This window comes from Pygoscelis adeliae, unplaced genomic scaffold, assembly GCF_000699105.1.
Source record: "Pygoscelis adeliae isolate BGI_AS28 unplaced genomic scaffold, ASM69910v1 Scaffold4, whole genome shotgun sequence".
Classification (NCBI taxonomy): Eukaryota; Metazoa; Chordata; class Aves; order Sphenisciformes; family Spheniscidae; genus Pygoscelis; species Pygoscelis adeliae.
The window spans coordinates 8,839,376-8,858,339 of record NW_008824986.1 but is presented as its reverse complement, the minus strand read 5'-3'; positions in this window follow the sequence as shown (position 1 = coordinate 8,858,339).

Here is an 18,964-nt window from a genome sequence, read left to right as displayed (position 1 = left end):
CCGGGCTGCGGGGTCCCCCCGGCGCCGATGCCCCCCTCTACGGCCGCGCCGGGGCCCAGGCGTGACTGGAGCTCCCCGGGCGCACCGAGATGCACTAACGCACGAGAGAGGAATATTTTTGTAACCCGTAAATGTACATTTTTATATATAATCTATAAATACAGAGAGGTGCAGGAGGAAGGGAGCGGGGATGGGGGTGTGCTGGGAGCCGAGCGAAGCCGTCGGGGCTGGCCACGGGTGCCGCTTTCCCTGCTTTTTCACACTGTCCTTTCCCACCAAAACCTTGGAAAGGCTTTAACCTCCTGCCATGTGGGTGTACGGGTGGCTTTCTCACCTTCGCATGGCGAAGAGCAAAGCAGAGCTCCCTGCAGCAGCCCGGCCATGCAGCCGAGGGCTTCTCGCTGGTAGGAAGGCTCCTGCCAGCCACGGCCCTCCTGAGTGGGTTAGCGGAGGTAAATGCCGGGTTTGCAGTCTGGACTTTCCAGAGATGCCAGGAGAGAGCCTGGGATGCAGGGAGGGACAGAGGGATGCGCCCTCGCCTCCAGGCCCCATTCCCAGGGGGGACCGGGCTGATGTGGGGGGCACCCAGCCCCACCATCCTCTGCAGCATTTCTAAATAAAACCCCTTTATTTTTTTCCAAACACAAAAGATCATCTTTGTGTCAGCCCGTGGAGCTGGCAATAATTTGTATGAAGAATTTCAGATTTAATCGAGCGTCCAAATTTAAGCTGGATCCCCACTGAGGAGCCCTGTAATTGCTGGTTCTCCTGCTAACTGCCTTGACGATCGCTTGTGGGGAGCTGGTGGCCTGCAGTGCGAGTGTCCCGATGCAGCCCGGGCTCTGCCCCCACAGCGCAGCAGCCCCCAGGTACCTGCTGGTGTCCCAGGGCACCTGCTGCTTGAGGTTGCCTTGGTAAAAACACCTCCGATTTATCCACAGCATCCACACATACATGTGGTTTCTGCGTTTTTTATGAAGCTTTGGAAAAATGCAATGTGGCACCAGTGGACTGCAGCCACGGCAGTTATGTTTGGACATTTTATTACATACTTCAAATGAGAGGTTTTTGGCCACCCCTACTTGCCTACTAATACCTGGTGCCTGTTCCCTGCTTTTGCTTTCCGATTGTTCTTTGAAGGTCCTTGAGTTTGAAGAAAACGAAATTGTGAACTATATAATCTGTTGCCTTTCCTTTCTGGCTGGCTGTCTCCTCCAGCCCGCCCTTCCTCGCTTATGACAGAAATACAGCTTTCTTAAATAAAAAGCTAAAAATATTATTGTTGTTGTTTACAAGGAAACAACCCCGAACAGAAACCTGTATAATGTAAACTTTTTGTGCATTATAGTGGAACCATAAAGCAAGTTTGAAAAAAAAAACATAAACAAAACAAACTATCTAAGAACCTAAAACCTGTCCAAGATGCAAGTCCCTGATGGAGGGGGAGAACCAGCTGTACATGCAAAGTTTTTCCTGGCCCAAAATGTAATAACTAGTATTACAAACTATCCGATTTACAAATATCCAACTTTAGTAGACCTGGAGTAAAGGAAAGAGCAAGCTGAACTTGTCAGCCAATATCCTGTGTCAGTTTATGTAGTCAAATTTCTTTTTTATTAATCTCCTATTTGAAAAAAAGCTTCATACCAAAAAAAAATCAGTATTCCAAAATGGCTTCTAAAATATTTCAGACCGAATCTTTATGTTATTATTTTCCAGGGCTATCGAGTAAGAAGACACGTAAATTATAACTCCTGGTTCCTTTTAAAAGTGGGTAGAATCCTGTTCAAGGTTTCAAGCTCTTTTTCAGCAGGGTAACCTTTAGCTACCACATTAAAGGGTGCAGGGAAAGTTATTTTTGCAATTAGTTGCATTTTAAGCTGCTTTTTTACAGCTGACTGAGGGTTGTGGTGAGCAGGTCATGTAGAGAGTGAAAAGGGGAGATAGCCTTGTATCTTTACCAAAAAAAAAAAAGGCCCTGTTGATGAATTTCTTGGTGAAAATGGCTACGTGCTTCAGTTGGCATTAGAATTTTAAAAAGCTGCCTTTGGACTGTGAAATTCATTTGCCGAGGGGTGGGCACACACTTTTAAATAGGAAGGATGGAGTAGTTCTTGCCCTTGCAGAGCTGGAGGACCCTTCTGGAGACAAAGTGAAGACATTGACCTCAGAGCTGGGAAACCAACTATTTCACTCAACCCACATTTTCTTCTGCTTCAGGATACAAAGTTCTGGATCCAACTGTAGGGGCCAAGCTCCATATTTTCACCTTGAGACTATTTGCCCTGGGACAGTACGCCATTGTAGGACCCTGAAAACACAGCAAAACACAGAGAACTCCAGGTGGCTGCAGGTACTTCAGGCTTTCCCAGCGTGGTCTTTGTTAGCAGCTCAGCTGGGTCCTGTGTTGGTGGAATTCCATGGATAGCGCCATGAAAGGACCACACTGCATTGCCAGAAGTTTTCTTCAGGGACTATTTAAGATGCTGATTCAATGTGTACATGAAGGCCATCATTTGTATTTCTTTGTGCTTCTGTTGTACTCTAATTCTATTTTTGTGTATTGGAAAGAAAAGGAGACTTTTTAAAATAAATCAATCTAATTGGAGCAGAGAAGTTGCAATCTCTTTAAGCAAAAACACTGCTTGAAGGAAGGGTCTGCATCAGGTAACGAGTCTCTGGGTTAACAGGGTAGCTGCAGACTGTAGTGAAAAAGAAACCGAACCGCGGTAGATTGATGGCTCCCCAGCTGTCTTTCCCAGGCCCTTGTATGAAACATTGCTAACTACGGCAGGTACCCTCTGCGTGCCCCTCACTGAATTATTTCTCCTTGCAGCCACACTGTTACTGCAGCAGGATTCAGATTTGAGTGTGGCAGAAGATACTTCAGGGAGTGTTTGCACTTAAGCTGAGACCAATTTCCCCTAAGCTCCCTCCCTAAGCTGGGAGGTGAGGTGGGCTCCTCTGGAGGGTGCCTGAGAACAAGGAGCCAACTCAGGAGCTCGGACGAGACTCCAAAGGAACCTGTCCTGATTGACAGTGTGGAAAGGCTGAGGAGCTGAGTCTTTTCACTTGGAGACTTAACACAGATGTCAAATATCGGGTGCTCCTAGGTGTGCAATGCCACAGCAGCCTGTGACACACCCTGCTGTGACACAGGCTGGATGTTTTGCTCTTGGTTTTACGTGTCTGCGTGAGCTAAAGCTTCTGACACCATTTTCTTATTCTCTCCATATTCCCAAACACATGGTATAATCAAAGTGATACTATGCAATAGCCAAATGACCAGGCTTAGTCTGGAAATAACCCTGCAGGAGTTCCTCTGGGTCTATGTAAGAAGGTAAACACGAATGCAGACTCCGTGGGTCTGGACCTGGCGATGAGAGCCTGCTTTAGTGCAGAATGAGGTACGCCAGCACTGGGAATGGGGCAATGAGAGTGAGGGACTGCTAAATGCAAATAGAGACCGATGTGGGCCCAGGGACCCATCACTGCAGAAAAAAAGGTCAAGGGGCCTTGGAGCCCCACATGCACCTTAGCCAATAGCCTCAGCTACGTGGCGAGTGTGTTCAAAGCCCAAAATGGCATAAGAGTTTGTGCATGGGTGGTGAGACATCTAATATGAGTAAGAGTATGGGAAGCTCCTGCAGTTAGATGCCATTTCTGGCATCTCCTGATCTTGGAAATATTAGAAATCTACCCCTTGCTGAAGTTTACAGCAACTTGGCGCCTACTGTGGTGTTAATTCTTCAGGGATGGATGTAGCATCAAGGAAACGACTCAGCACCTTTTCACCATTTTCCCCATGATAAACTGGAAGGGGGGTTGAAAATCTTTCCCTGTTTGAGGGAGTATCCAAACAGAGCAAGAAATTGTGTTCATGGTTCATTTCAGCCAGGACGCACTGGAGAATTGGACTTACATTAATATGTTATGGAAAAGTTCAGGAAGTGACAGTTATGGTAGCTCCGCTTTCTACGCTGTGCTTTTTACAGGGGATGCTATAGTACTGGCAACAAGTAACAACAGCCTTGGTTCATTATTCAAGGATAATCTTATGGAAATAGAGAACTAGACTGTTTCTTTATCCAGATAGAGTTCAACATGATAAAAAAAACCCATGATTTCTTTACTCTGGAGCAATGTGTTGGCCTGTATAAGAAAGAGAAGGGACTGTCATATCTTTTTGGGACTGGGCAGCAAGGCACTGCTTGCAAGGTTAAGCCATGGCTGGTGGGCTAGCAGCTAATGTGCTGAACATTTAATTCTTGGACTGTGGTTTGAGCCCAGCTTCAGGTCATAAGCCAAGCGGGTTTGGAGGGCTCGCCTCTACTCTTAGCAGACAATAGTTGTCTTCACGAAGAACAACCATGCATCGCTTGCTTATCATCCCTGGCAGTTTTTCCTCACAAAACGGATTGGACAAAGCTTGGGGAGTGCATAATGACCCCTGGCTCATAAGGGTGCAAGGGATTTTAGTTGCGTGCAAACAGTGCCTGTGGGGTGTCTGCTGAATTAACTTGGAGGAATGGCAAAGTCTGATGGCGAGTTCCCAAAAACACATGGAGTCTGTGCCTGCAATTCTCACTGGCTAAGCAGGGAAAGACAGACAGTAGCTGAAAAGAACAGACAGAGTTTTCATTTCTTAAGAATATTCCCAAATCTTCATCTATGAATTATTTTACTGAGCTTAATTCCTTACATTTTAATTTTAGTTATATTTTAATCTAATCACAAAATCAATAATTCTCTATTTTTAGAATGATTATCATTTAGGAGGAGTCCATAATAAATGCAAACAGGATGTGATAAATCAAATTTATTTCTATTTTTTATTCAATTTTCCATCAGCTCCAATACTTGCATGCAATTCATCCTTGCTAAGCATTATGATTTCCCCATGCTTTATTGTATTATGACATTGCTTCCCAGGATTTCTTTTGGCAAAACAGAGTGGGTACTATCAAATTGTATACAGCTGCTCTATATGGGTAAAATCAATACATAATCTGAGTTTCCACATTCTGGTCACTGCTTTGCAGTCAATAGGGCAAGGGCTGAAGGGAAAGCAAGGCTTATGTACTTGTTACATAAAAACAACGGAAAATTCATCCTTTTCAATAGGTTCCTTGTTCTATAGAAATTCATGCTGCAGGAGATGGCCCTTCTAGTTCTGGTAGCATCAGAGAAAAATACATAGGCAATATATAGCGGAAGCAGGTTAGATGTGAATGACTTGTCTTGTAACCTGTAGCAATTCATCGCTATCCACCGTGTCTGCTTCCTTGGGCTTGTGCTGACTCCCTCTGTGTCCTGGGAGCACCCAGGGACCAAATGCTGCTTCCGTGGGCAGAGATTCGCACAAGAACAGCCCCTCTCCCTGTGCTCCCAGGTGACATCCAGCGCAGCAGCACATCCCAGCCTGGAGCATCTCCCTGGTGAGGGTCCTGAATTTTACTGCTTTTGAGGGGTAGCAACACCCTGCAGGGATGGCAAGAAATGCCACTCAAATGGTGCTTGAATACAACCCCCTGTGTGAACCCAGGCTGCTTGCCCCTGCTCCGGATACTCAGGTCTGAGATTTGATGTGGGCCCCCGAATTTGCCAACGCCAGCTGTCCATCCAACCATTAGGTGGGGGGCACTTCGGGGATGCTGAGATGCTCTGAATAATATCGTGAGCTGACTGTCCTAGCGAGACGCTAGTTGTGGAGGGGACCAGTTCCAGTAAATGCTGAATGAAATATTGCAGAAGTTGGGATGGTAGAGGGGAAATGGTATAATGAAGTAGTGGAAAAATTGAATATAATAAGAACCCTATCTGGTATTGGCTTTAAGATCATATGGCCATAATAAGGACTACAAACTCTCTAGTCCTGTCTGCAGTAGTAGCATTTACAATGCCCAACTCATACCTACCGAAAAAGACTAATCTGTTCTTTTCACAAGATCAAACTGACTTTTTTCTTTCAAAATGACAACACGTGACTTATCTATGGTTTGTTTTGTTGTTGTTTTTTTTTAAGGAAAGCACTTCTTTATCACCTGTACAACCAGATAGAAGGGAAGATTTTTTTATTGTGGGGTGATTACTGCTGTGCTTGCTGAAAGATTTCATACTATTATCTCTGTTAACAGCTTAGTTCATTTATGACTGTCAGGTTTTGATAGAACTGATACATTTTATTTTATTTTCATTATAGGCTTAACTTGCAAGATGTTGCTGCTCATGCTGAGTCCAAAGACACTTTAGGCTTGTGAGTTTTCCATCATTTTGCTAAGATGAACTCATTAATTTTTCTTCAGACAAAGAAAAGCCAATGCAAAAAAACATTTCAGCTGCTGGACAGTTAGTCACTAGCATGGCTATCTGGTCACTTCACAGCAGATGATCAGCATAGACTCTTTGCTGTGTTAGCCATGAGTTCTTAAAACAAACTTAGTTCTTTGCTGTTCATTTCTAGCTATGGTTTTTTCCTTAAAGTGTTTTGTGAAAGGTCAATAAATCTTATCAGGAATTTTATGAAACGTCTTATAACTCTACCCTAGAGCTTCTCATTTACATTAAGACAAATTTCCTAAAGTCTGAATATAATTAATATCTATTTAAAAGTTCTTTACAGTGCCCAAGCATGTAGGTGAGCATTCTGCAAGGGCGATTTGCTCAGGTGCTATCTTGTAAAACATAAACTAGGAGCAAGAAGTACTGACAGCTCAGCTTCATTCACTTTTTCCTCTGTATAGTTTCTGAAAGAAAAGCACCATTAAACAAGCAAATAAAAAAATTACACGATGAAGTTGTTCGGGGAAAAAATATGCTTTCCTGTAAGTGTCTCTTCTGGCAGTATAATAGCTGTGTTCATACAAAAATGTATGTATCCATGCTGAGATTCACAGAGTATTACTGATGAGGGGGCTTACTTTCAAGGAGACCTCTCGATAATGCAGCCCATGCTTATTTTTTTCTTAGACCCTATAGGTTTTGGGTTGCATTCAGTTTTTGTACAAAGCCATTTATCACATCATGTTTGACTTCTGCCTGCTCTCTGCTCGAGTGGCCGGGGCTGCCCAAGGCACCCATTAACTCCTGCCCCAAAGCTGCTCTGGCCACCGGGACTTACCCCCGTCTGCTGGCTGGAAACCCTTTTGCTCTGATAAGCCTTGGGGCAGATCAGTTTGGCTTGTGATGAAGATAGAAACAGCGTTAAGAATGAAGAGTTTTAATACTTTAATTAAAGGTTTCAGATTCATATGAGCAGTTTTAAACTACAGGGTTGTTTTTTTTTAAATTACACGGCCTGGCCTTTCAGGTTCCCCTCGTAATCCTGCTGGGGCTCACAGCCTTCCCTTACATTTCTTTTTCACACTTTGGTTTCTGTAATGAGATAATTAAGCATCTCATGGTTTGTTAAGATACAATACGTGAAAAAAGGGTTTAAAGCTGTTGATTCAGGATGGGAAGCCAAGTAATCACAGTTTCTTACTACCTGTTACATACAACCTTACAGGAGAGATTTTGTCCCTTTTTAGAGGAAGAAATTGTTCAGAAAATCATGTCTATTAAGAATACCATGTGCTTAATTTAATTCCCAATGAAGCGGTTAGATTTCAATATTTAAAGTCAAGGAGTTGCTTTAAGTGTTTTCCTGACTGAGCTTATATTGTGAGTAGGTGCATTGGATTTATTATGAAAACTGGAACCCATGAAAATACAGAAGAAAGCTAAAAAACCCCTTCAGTGCAAGCAGGTTAACAAGACACTACCCAAGTACCAGTCACCTCCATTTCTGCTGGCTTGCTAGAGTACTCAGCGCTTTTTTCCTTTTTTCTTCAGCTATAGAGTACTAGCCATTGGCAAGACCATGGTAAAGGAGAAGAAATTGTTGGGTAATCCCCCCTTTTAAAGAAAACTCTACACATGCAGAAGTAAAGTCTGTTGACAGTAAAAGGCCAGTATGAGTGGGGGCTCTAGCAAGCTGCTTGCCCAGGTGTCCTTAAATTATACCACAGTGAAGCAAACTCGACCTCCATATGTCGAGATTCATTAATCGAAGACAGCAGAAATTCTTTTCCATGAAGGTTAATAGCCTAAACTCTTCTGGTGTCCTCTGTTCACTCTCAGCTGTACCTCTGCTCATGGTCCAGTCAAAGTTCTCCGTACCTGAACCATAAAGGACATCCCAGATGAGGACTGGTGTCAATATTACGGTGTCCATTGGAAATGCAAACAGATTTGGAGATCTCCTTTCCTCCTGGCCCACAGTCACCATCCAGTTGATGCTGGACCTCAGGTTCCTCTCACACGTCAACATCCTCAACATCCCCTTGAGGAACCCGCCATATGGCCCTGCCACCCCTTCCTTGGCAGGAAGGGCTGTCCTCCCTTCTCCCTGCTGCCTCTCACCTCCCTGCACACCAGTCAGGCAACATGCTTCTACTTTGTGAGGCTATGTTGTCAATGAAGATACTAATGAGGTTGTGCCCTAGACCCATCCTGAAGCGTTATTAATGTATATCCCCCATGGTAACTGAGTGTTGTGCTGACTTACCCTCCTAAGCCACCCTGGGAATGTGCCAATATCACCCCAAATTTAACTGTCCGAGCTCCCAGTTGCTTGTTTTACACCATTTCTTGGCACTGGGTAGTTTTCTTCGGTTATGTGGTGTATCCCCCCCCTCTTCAGCACACAAGCAATCACTAGAATGAGGAGGCAATATTGAGACTTCAAGCTCTACAATGGCAGAATTACCCAGCAGCAAGTGGAAAATGCTGAGTTTAGAGCCAAGGGAGCTACCCCCACAGCTGCAGCGGGACTGGGGGCCGCCCTGGTTGTCCCCAAGGTTGGGGGGTTTCCACGTGCTCAGAAAAAGGCAGGGGCATGGGGAAGCCCTCTGCCGAGAGAGCTGCCAGGGCCAGTTGAAGAGGGAGCTCTATACAAAATAAAAAAAATTCAAATATCCCTGGGTGTGTGTGAGCTGCGGCTGCTGCTACAACTTCCATCTCTCACTCTGCATTTGTATTTTAAAGGCTGGAGTTTAACTGGGTGACAGTACTTGGAGGCAAGGATAAATCGATGGCTTGTGCCTCAGGCTTTTCCTGTCGTTGCAAATCGTGCCGTGGCGGGTATAAATTCACAGTAGATTTTTTTAATCTGCACAGGTACAGTCCAGCATATTTCTTACTGCTGTAAATGAAGAAGAGTAAACAAGAAAAAGAAAAGAAAGCCAACTTCATGCTACGTAAAGCAGCTTGCATTTTTGCTTAGAAAAATGTTACCTGGAGTCTGTATCCACATCTGTCCTCAAGCAGAGTGTTCTTGAGTTTGCTAATACAGTGGGATGAGACAGCTGCAATTTGCAAATCTACCCTCCATAGTATAATAAAAGCCCTATCTGGTAATCTCACTCAAGTCTGATGCCTTATTGCAGTAGCACTGCATCGGGCTAGGTTTGAAACAGAATAGCTTCTCACGCCATGACGGCTTGCTCCGCGTTTAACACGGCATGGTGGAGCAGTAATTCCAGTCCTGCCGCGTCAACAGATCGCAGCCCTTGTCTCCCAGCACAGGACAAGCTCGCGTTTAATTTTTCTATATCCCGACACTCCTTTAGGTATGAATAGAGTGAACAAATAGTCAGAAAATGGCACCTTGTGGGGATTGCACATATTACATTAAAATATTGCTTCATTCTTAGCTGTGCAAAGGGTTTCCTTGAGACACTGAGTCTCAGTCATGAAGTACAGAAGAAATGTGGTCAGACTGCTAGGACACAAAGTGCAATTTTAAACAACAGGATATTTTAAACAATAGGATGCAACCTTCATCTTTGCTTTGAACACACAAATCTGGTTTTATAGTGTATCTAACTTTTAATAATTACATGTCTTTAAAAACTACATTAGTTGTGGTTTTTATCCGTCTAAATTTAAATGGAGAGGTAGAACAGTAATTTAGTGACAAACTGATGCTAACATTTCTTTTTAGCACTCAAAAAAAGCAATATTAAGGATACAGAATAAACTGGCATTTTTTATGTAGTTCTAAGGTATGACTCATTTCAAGTCAAGTTTGTGCTTGTACAGCATAATGCTTTGTTTCATAACGATACATTAGTGACAAATTTTGATACTTTAATACACTATTCCCTTCTTCAACAACTAATTACTACAATTAGCTTCCCGCATAGTAAATTCCTTCTCCCTCCCATCTCCTAGCTGCGAGCCTGTGACAACAAGCACAGAGCTGAAAAAATACTTCTGTCTTTGCCATTCGGTCCTTGAGAGGGATCTACAGAGGAACAACCCTTAGCTTTTTAATTGGGAGGATTATTTAGACACCTTTTACTTAGAATTTGTCTGGGAACCTCGAGGAGCAAACCAAACACTGAGCAGAGTTATGTGAAAGCCCATTTTTGTTTGCACAGTCCCTGGCGGCATGCTGGGCGCCAGGGCAAAGCCTTGCTGCTGCAGGGAGGAAAATGGGATGGCCATTCCTCACCCCGCTAAAAAAGATGACATGCATTACCTGATATCTGAGTCTAATGGCTCTCTACAACCGTAAACGGTATCCCTGACATAATTTCCCCAATCCTGCCTGTAGGAGGTTGCTGGCTCTGGGGAGGACGGTGTGGCAGCAGAGGATTGTGCTGCCAGCCTCGGGGGCAATAGCAGTCATCTTTTGAGGGGCAGTGGAGGAGCTGCAGACCTGGGCACCTTGGGCCAGTCTGGCCAGGTCACTCTAGATGCGTTTGCAGTTGAACTCCTTCCTGCTTTCTTCCATGATGTTTGAGTTTCAATACTAGTTTGCAGTGCAGCTCAGTAGACTTTTCTGTTTTCTGGGGATAATTCCTATATCACATCTTGATTCCTGCCAGATAGATCCCGCTTTGCCCAATCCTGCAAAGATTTTTAGGCTTATTATTTCTCTCCTACGTAAAGCCACAATAAAGTTATATTATACTGATGTATTTGATGAAGGAAGAGGTACAAAGCCACTCAGGACACAGCAAAGACAGAAGGGTCCGTCTGTGTTTGGGAGCTGCTTGGCTCTGCGGGGCTCGCTCTGGCCGTGCACGGAGGTGGAGAAGGAGCTTCCTCCTGGCGTTTGCCTGCAGGATTTCCTCAAAAACGTCTGTCAGCCCTGGCTTTGTGTTTGAAAAGTCGTATTTGCCCAATTAAGGAAGCAGAATTTGTTTGCTTGTTTGTTTTGTAGGAGAGGCAGTGCTTTTTGGTTTTAGTAAGATCTTGCCAGGAAGACACAGAAATTGCTAAGTTGATATGTAATTGGGAGTGAGAGGGAGCTTTTTAAAAAATAATGAATAAGCAAAGTTTAATTGAGATGAACAAAAATGTAAAAGCTTGAGCTGGTCCTTCAAGTGGCGAGATCAAGTCTCAGCTGCTGTTCTCGTGAATGAACTTTTAATTAAGTATAATCTAACTGTGTTACATGTAGAAGATGAAACAAAATATTCTGATGAAATTAGCAAGACAGTATCCTCTCTGAATCCAGTTAGACGGCCAGATCAAATCCACTTCACCCCTCCTTCACTCCCTCTTCCCCGTGAAACACTGCAAGAAATTGAAATCAATTAAACCCCTTTAGTTTAGAGTTGTAGTGCTCTTCTGGCACAGCACTTTTGCCCAGGGACATGCAGACAGCTAATCGTGGTCATCAACTCATTAACATCCACCTTAAAATCTGTTCCTTCCTTTCTTGCACCCAGTTTCATTATTTCAGTCCTCTTGAGAGTTAGCAGCATTCCTCCATTTTCTGATGTAAATTTAGTCATAACTATTTTGGAACATTTTTTTCTTCTGATAGGACAAAATTTTCCTTTGCCTTACATAGTTCTTATCCTCCTGCATTTCAGCTTTCATTAAAATTGCAGAGTCTTTTCTCTTAAAACAAACTTGCCATTTTCCTGAGTGCTGCAGTTGGCATTTTTCTGTACAAGTTCATATTTACCATGCTTGAGCTTTGGTTACCAAAATAATTGCGCTGTGGTGAACATGAAAACATGGACTTTGTAAAGTAACATTTCCCCCTTTTTGTGGTTGATATTTGGCCCTTCTCCCTCTAGATAATGTGTGAATAGCAAATGCAAATAACTCACCCCTATGTAGTGCAATTCCGGGGGGGTCCTGGGGTGCCTCCTCCTCTTCTTCAGCATGATGTACGCTTTGTCTCCCTTTCAGCCTGTTCTTGAAACATCTAATTCTTGTACTCATTTCCTATTTTCTCAAGTCATTTTTCATGTTACAACAGATTATACTTTTTCATGAAGCGGAAATAGATCTATTGCATTTTCCTTGAAGGAAATAAGTTATCTTATCAAAGAAAGATAAATTAGTCTGGTATTATATCCCAGTTTCCATTTACCCTTATACATTTACTGGAGCACTGGTTATATTCCCATCCTCATTGGCCTTCCGACTCATCGTCTTTCATGAAATAACTTTTTTGCCTTTAAAATAATGCTTGTGCTATCCAGATAATTTAGGAAATGAAGCAGATAAAACAGGAGCACATATTGTGACTATGTCTATAAAGTTAAATAGTGCCAGAGCATAGCCAGAGACACAGGAACTATACTGGTCTATACTGGTGCTTTGGTAGAGCAGTCCCTGGCACATCTTTGGCCCGTTGCATCAGGCCGTTCTAGTTGGCAGGATAATACTGTGACTTGGAGTCCAGACACAGCCACCTACGGCTTACCTGGGGTTTATTTTACATACAGCTAACAATTTGGGCTCATCATGATGAAACTAATTGGTATCATAGCCCAAGTGCCAGAAACTGCAGCAAACCGAGTAAATTAGGCATTAGACCATTTCTAACATTGCTCCATTTCAAACTGGTTGCTTCTCTAGAGATGGCAGGATCTCTCATGCTGGAAAGAGTAAACTGTACCCACTGTAATTTGTGTTAAAAGCAATATTGTCCTCATCATCAACATATCATCTCAACAATAAGGAGAAACTGAGATGTGGGATGCTCCGCACTGACCTGCATGGATTCCCATGCCAGCCAGGGTGGACTTATTCTGACCCCTGGGAGATCAGAGAAGGATGGATAGGTGGTGGTGGTGTAGATCCCACTCATCATCAATGATCTCTGAGCAGAGCAGTCATTTCAGAAGTCTCTGTATTTCAGATTAAACTGATGAGTGAGACAGAAGTATGTGTAACTCCAGAAAAACACAGAGCTGGGGGTAGGGTGGTGTAGCAGAAGCATGATTGAAGAAGTGCAGGTTGTAATCATGGACTGGTGCTTGAAATCGGTCATGAACTAAGGACCTCTTGAGCGTTTTGTGGTGGTCCATTGAAGAGGGGGCAAACTGTCTTAAGACCCTAGACAGCAGGCATTTCAAGTCTGCCCAGACTGGAAAGGTTATTTCCATGCTAGGAATCTATCAAGGGCTTAATGGCAGTAACAGGCTCAGCAATCCCTTGTCCTCTCAGAGGCCTGGCGGGGTGCAGCTCAGGAGGCTGGAGGTCTCTTTCATGCAGGGGAAGAGATTTTCACGAGTATGAGATTTTTCACTCCATATTGGAGCTTGACACAGATTCTGTAATTTGCAGTTTCCTTTTTTCCAAGCATATGAAAAAGAATCTGCTTTTCCAAAGTTTTCCTCCTATATATTTTGGAAAGGTTAAAATGATTTTGTAGCCTCAGAAATGTGCAGAGCCTTAACCTCGTCCCCATCAGCGCACATCAGGAGTGCCACGCTGCCCCTCTTCCTGGTGCTGTGTCTGTCCAGGACACCCCACCGTGTATCTGCACTTCTCATCACTGGGGTATAACCTTACAGACAGATACGTTTTGAGTCAGAGGTTAGTTAAATGCATCACATATCATTCAGGTTTGACACTTATAATGCTGTATTCTGGAAACAGTTAATAGCCAAGAGTACAATGACGACTTTTATAATTCAAAGTGACCCAAATCATTATGATATCTTTTTCCAGTAGTCATCAATTTTCAGAGTAAGTTCCAACAGTTTTCTCCTGCTGGCTATAAAATAACCGAACAAAAGGGTTTGCTAAAGGAGTGAGATATTTCATGCTTCTGAAATTTTCTCACACTCTTGAGATCCTGAAAATATGCACTCTTCATATTTCTCACTGCAAATGACAGCAGAAACTCATTAATTCATCTCGTAAAGAAATACAGGTAAAAATTATATTCACTCCTCCTGCCTTCTGCTCAGCAAGATGATGCGATGTAGGAGACTGGAATGACTCTTGAAATCCAAGATGCATTTCATTGGATTTATATTTTACTGACACAACTAAAGTTGCTTAAATGAATTTCCCTTGCTGCTATGCCCACAGCAGTGCCAAGCCACTACCATTGAGATTTAGGTCTTCTGTATCACATCTCTTAAGGCAAAGCAGTTCTTTTGAGAGACCTGAATGATTATTTCTTGCCCAGAAGATATTTCTGGTAGGTATCAGTGAAACCAAAAATCAGGAACCTAGAAGCAAAGAGTAAAATGGGTGTCCTGAAACTGAAAAAAAAAAAAAAAAAAAAAAAGAGAGAGAACGAAAATAGAGCACTGGGAATAGAGATGAGGCAATGAAAAAAAAAATACCCCTAAAGCATCTGGCTGTGAAAAAAAAACAAGTCAGCCAAAGGCTGATTAGTAGCTGTGGTACCAGGGTGATCCCATTAGGGATGTAACATTGTTTTCATCTTGATATATTTTTGTGGAAGAAAAATTATCAGCAGCAAGAATGGAATTCTTAATGGAATAAGTATTTCATTAAATCCTCTTAATGAAAGAGATTGGAACACAACAGAGCGAAAAAAGCTCTGAAGAAATACAAATATGTAATGAGGAGCTGACTCCTTCTGCCCTGAAAATGAAGGGAGGCGACAGCAGAATTGAGAGGACTGTCAATTTAAATGAGGCAGTAATGGCTTTGGCTGGCACCTCCAGGGCTTCAGAAAGACACTCTCAAGATAATACACTGTTAATTAACTTTCCCTTTCCCCAGAGGATCTTAGTGTCCAGTTGTTTTTAGACCTACCTAGAAAATTTGGTTTAATTCTCTTTCCTGAGTTAAAATTTCATAAATAGGAGTGCTGAGGTGAGGAAGAGACCCAGGATTGTCTCCAGCAGTGTGAGCATGAGTAGGTTGTTAGGGAATTTCTGGGAATAGAAAATAAGAAATTAGCTTTACCTATTTTTTTAAACTGCATGCCTTGCAATACACTGGAAAAAATTTTGTGCCTTTAGGAAGTGTTTTAATGTGGAGTTGTCGTGGTTTAACCTCAGCCGGCAACTGAGCACCACACAGCTGCTCGCTCACGCTCCCCCCAACCCTGGTGGGATGGGGGAGAGGATCGGAAGGGTAAAAGTGATAAAACTTGTGGATTGAGGTAAGAACAGTTTAATAATTGAAATAAAATAAAATAGTAATAATAACAATAATAATAAAATAATATACAAAGCAAGTGATGGACAATGCAATGGCTCACCACCTGCTGACCAGTGCCCAGCCAGTCCCCAAGCAGTGGCCCCCCCGGCCAGCTTTCCCCCAGTTTATGTACTGAGCATGATGTCACATGGTGTGGAATGTCCCTTTGGCCAGTTTGGGTCAGGTGTCCTGGCTGTGCCCCCTCCCAGCTTCTTGTGCACCTCCAGCCTTCTCAGTTGGTAGAGCATGGGAAGCTGAAAAGTCCTTGACCAGTGTAAGCACCACTTAGCAACAACTAAAACATCGGTGTGTTATCAACATTGTTCTCATCCTAAATCCAAATCACAGCACTGTACCAGCTACTAGGAAGAAAATTAACTCTATCCCTGCCGAAACCAGGACAGTAGTAAAGAATAATTTTGCAAGTACTTCATACCGTGTGTCCCAGGTGCACAATGCTGCTGTACTGTGCTTGGTACAAATGCAGGGGTGGCAAATGTCCCCTAAAGGAGCTTGTGCTATTCTGCACAGATTCAAACAAGAGTCTAGTAACACAAAAGACTTTTATTCCTCTTAATGTTATCTTTTTCTTTTCCTTAGCTATAATTTTTTTTTTAACTGATGCTAAAGGCTTGTTTGGGGAGCAAATTTTTGGGAATACAACTTTGTGAGATGAGTGCTCAAGGCTGAGCCCTTGTTGTTAGGGGGATTCACAGTTTCACATTTCTTTTTCTGTTGGAAATTGTTTTGGTTTTTTTAAGTACACCACAAAAAAAATGACATATTTGACATGGCTTTTAGGAAACCCTCCTGCTCTGACCATGTTTTGGACAGGGTTCACATCAACAGCTGAATTATGCTCGTTGTTGAGGCTGAGACAAGATGCTTGGGATTACCTCTGCCCTCTAAATGTCTTGTTCCCGCAGTTCAATATATATTCATGATGGGCAGTGTCGGAAAGGCTGAAATCTCAGACTTGCCTGTACCTTGCTGAGGATGACAGACTGCTGAAGGATAACTTCACGTGGCCTTCCAGAGGACAACCATGCTTTCATCTTATTTTCAGAGATCGCTTGCTGGCTCTTGCCTTTCAGGATCATTATTTTCTATCCAGGCGGCAGCTTCTCATTTTAAAACAAATATTGTCCTTGAAAGCATCCCATTGCCACTGATAAAATGATGCTTCATTGAGTTATCTCCATAAGCACATGTCAGCAATCGCTGTGGATAAATTACATACACCAAAGACTCCTAATGACCGTACTTTGAGTAAAATTAGCTTCCTGCATTTGCATCATTAATTAAGCTCAACACCACCCTGCCACATATGCTGCTTTCCCTAATAAGCCTATGCTGTCTACGAAGTATAAATTACTGCCCGTCTACTCAGGTTCAGTTTTGAAACACTGGGTACAGCAACACAATCTAGTTTGCATTTACCTGTTCTAGGAGAGATCTTAAGTTGCACATATCTTAAGTAAACACTGAAATATTAGATAAATTAAAGTTCAATACAGCTCAGTGTATCTAGGTATTGGAAAACATTTATTACCCACACAGGTTCAGTTTCTCACAGAATATTATACACCGGGGTTTATTTGTTTGCCCAGTCTCAGCACGCATATCTGCCTGTGTGACATTTTACACTCTTGAAGATGTCTCATCACTCTTACACCCCAATGGTCCAGTCCATTTGCCTTTATTTAGGCTCCAGGAGGGGAGCTCTCTTCAGGAAGTTCATTTTGACAATTTTGGGTTAGATCTGGCATGCTACAGAGGAAGGAGGAGCACACAACCATGCGCACAACCTGAGCTGCAGGAAGCACCTTGTGCACGCAGGGCACCAGCTGATCCCCTGCTCCTTCCTGCAGAGATCATCTCACCATCAGAGCATGTAGGGGGATTCAGATGGAGGGGAGTGGTGAAGAAGTGCCTGTCACACCTTGGATAAAGAAAGCCACGCTGCAGTCAAGGGGTACAGTCGTGTCCATTTCCCTGCAAATAAGCAGTGGATAAAAAAGCTGCACTTGCAATAAATTAAAAAAGAAAAAAATAGGAGGAAGTGGACTTTACAGGTCACAAGTTAAAAATATATACCTTGAAGTAAAATTTTCTATTACAAGTATCATACATCACACCTCATTGCTTCTTGCTTGCTCAGTGAATGCCTTGCCCTCTAGTCTTAAGCAATCTAAAGCACTTAAATAGTAAAACTTTTCTTTTTTTTAGTAACTTCATGCTCTTAACAAAACCTTGGCCCTGAACTCTGCAATTGTAACCTTCTAAGCAACGTGACGAGGCCCTGTGCTCCAGCTGTCCTCCATCACTACTTCACCACCTTGGTCCTCTCTAGCAGCACCTGTGAGCCGTGACTCAGACAGCAGACAGTTATTCTCAGCTTTGCCTTCATGACAGCTAGAAGTTTTCTTATAAATAAATGCTTTGCTGTATGCAGCAAAGCCAACCCCATTCACAAAGCTACTTCCAGAACTGTATAAGCAGAAGGTAATAAGAGCAATTGGTTAGAAAGAAAAAAAGCAAGCAAATTAAAAAGTGAGTGGAAATTGGCAGGCATCAGCAATAAGCCAAATTCTGAGCAAATTAAAGCAGAGTGGTACAAAGTATTTATAGAAACAAAAGCCGTTCCTAATCCTTTTAGAGCAGGGGCCTGCAAAAATTGTTATGCAACATCCACCCAGGCAAAGATTTATCCTTAAAGAAATTGAACTCCGGAGTCAAATGTATTTATACTACATTCACATCTTTTTGACACATACACAACATATCACAAGTTTAAAGAGGACCTGCCAGATCACTAGTCCAATTACAGATATATATTAAAATCTCCTCAGATGTGGACTAGTACATCTCAGTTGTCTTTCTGAAACATTGCTTTTATTTTGTAGGTTTCCAGCACTATCAGAATTCTAGAGTAAATGTTCAAAACCCAAAAGTCCTAAAAAGAGTGTCTCTGAGGCCAAACTTCAGCTGAGAAGGTCCTCTCAAAAATCTGCTAGCAGCGAATCCATCCATCCACTGGTAGTGGGGCATAAAGTTTGTGCTTCATGTTTCTTTTTTGGAAAGATCAACAGTGGCTTGGTTTTGAATTTTTTTTTTTTAATTAGCTGGTAGAGCCCAGAGGATTCACCTAATTATATATAAAGGTATGCCCTAACCTTAGGGCCACCTGCCACTCATTCGCATTTGGTTTCCTTCTAACTTGTGCTCATCTAACCAGCAGTTACATGAGCCTGTAAGCACCTGCTAGGAGAACAGCTCTAATTCCCATTTTTTCCCCCCAAATCTGACTTTGTCAATCAAGCAATAAGAGGTGCTAAATAGGCAGCTTGTGCTTCCTGCTTCTCTATCAAGTCCTCACTCAGAGCAATGTCAGCTGTGGAACGCATTTGGTTTTCAGTTCCTAAGGTCCCTGTGAAGCAGTTTTGTGATGAAACCAGCTTATTTTAGGGTGGAGGGACTCACTGCAGGAGCTAGAACTGGAAGTCTTTGGCAAAGGAAAGATAAGTATACGTGTCTTGTA